The following is a 1,996-nucleotide window of genomic DNA, read 5'->3' on the forward strand; positions in this document are numbered from 1 at the left end:
CTAGTAGAATCAACAAGCTTCAGGATGATTGAGAGATACTGTCCCAAAAAATAACGTGGAGAGTGATTGAGGAAGACACTTGACATTGATCTCTGGCTTTTGCACACGTTTACACATGCAAATGTGCACCTACACCCATATGTGTACACACCCACATAAATAGGTATGTACCACATCTACACACACACACACACACACACATTTTTATGTCATTGTCAAGATGGATGATTTGGGTTAGGTAAAATTTTACATGGCTCTCCAGGGGCCCAGGATCCTCCTATGTTATGCCTCTGCCCTCTGTTAAGTTGCTGTGATGTTTCAAAAAGATTGCTAGACTAGGACAAGTCAACAAGTGAACCACAAGATGATTCAAAACATATGAGCTGGTGAACAGGGAAAGACTGAGACAGAAGAGGATCAATCAAGTGGGAGGTTTTATGGGCCAGGGCTAGAAGTACCCTGAGTTTATTTCACCTGAATCCAACTGACTAAATATCATGTGGGCATGTAAGAGCCACCCAATCTAGGACTTGTAGACCAGCTGAGTACTAAAGAGAGGAAAGCAGGTTCGCACATGTCTAACCAGTTGGTAGTCAAACCAAGCTACTTTACATTGTAGTTTCTTGTCCTTAACCTCTGCTTTAAAGGTTTAGAATTACACACTTCTGCCAAAACCAGAGAAACACTGCTGGGAGGGTGCTGCAATGATCTTTGGGGAGATGATGGCAGCCTTTGTGAGGAAGTAAGGCCATGAGTCCAGCTTTATGCCTGTGGTCCCTGTACCCTTTCAGTTGGTGGATCCTAGCTGAGGTAGCCAATTATGTAGCATTAGCTGCCGTGGTAATGTGTAATGGCTAATCTTGGTTGTCAACTTGACTGGATTATTTGAAGCTGGAAGACCCACCCATGGGGGTGTTACCTTCTGATGGCAGCCCGTATAAAAGGCCATGGCAGAAGGGAGCTTTCGCTTTTTGCCTGCTTGCCTTCTCTCACCCCAGTGAGTTTCATCTTGCTGCTCTGGCATTCCTTCACTGAGCGGAGAACCAACTTCTTTGGATTCCGATGTAGACTGAAGACTAGCAGAGCTCCAGGAATCCTTCAGGCCTTCAGTGTCAGAACAGGACTGCTGAGACATCTAGCCTCATAGACTGAGCAACTACCAGATTCTCAGTCTCTCCAGTGTGGTGCAGTCATTGTTGGACTACTCGGACTCTGTCCCGTAAGATAAACTAATAAATCCCTGTATATGCTCATTTTACCAGTTCTTTTTCCTTAGAGAAACCTGACTAATTCAACACAGGTGAAGGAATAGAGCAGAAGGTTGTACAAGCATTCATGAAATTGCTGAAAAGAAACCATAAAACACATTTCCATAAGACAGTAGTTTTTTTTTTTTAATTTTAAAACTCTGCATCTGAAAACACAGTATGGCAGAAAGCATGTATATACACCTGCAGTGTTTTTGGTATGATACAGTATTTAATACATCCACTGTTTTCTGCAAAAACATTTGCTTTGTCGGACAGAAACGAACTCCCCTAGACAAAAAAATACAGCTAAGGCACAATTTTGTTGTTGTTGTTTCCTGCTAAATGAAAAGACAGAAAAGGTGCGGGTGTCGGTGGGTGATGCAATAGTGTCTGAGAATCAGATTCGACGTTGAGGAAAGTACTCAGATGATTAAAACTTTGATTACTGGTCAATTTCAGATAGTTCAATATCTCTTAAAATATTCCTTTAAATAAATAGCAAAATATCTACATCTTTCAGTGTGTGCCATGTGAACGCTCTCTTATTTTTTTAAAACTTTTATTTACAGATGCTCTTTTTTTAAAATCAATACATTACAAAATATTTCTGTACAGTTTTATGCATATTATGATCTATAACAAAATAGTTATTTTTAAAAACTATATCACCACTTGTCTTTGAAAACAAATAAGGGAGGCAGTTATAACTTATCACGAGGCCTCTAAAACATCCAAACAAATGCTAC

The sequence above is a fragment of the Nannospalax galili genome, unplaced genomic scaffold (assembly GCF_000622305.1).
Source record: "Nannospalax galili isolate Female #2095 unplaced genomic scaffold, S.galili_v1.0 scaffold172, whole genome shotgun sequence".
NCBI lineage: Eukaryota > Metazoa > Chordata > Mammalia > Rodentia > Spalacidae > Nannospalax > Nannospalax galili.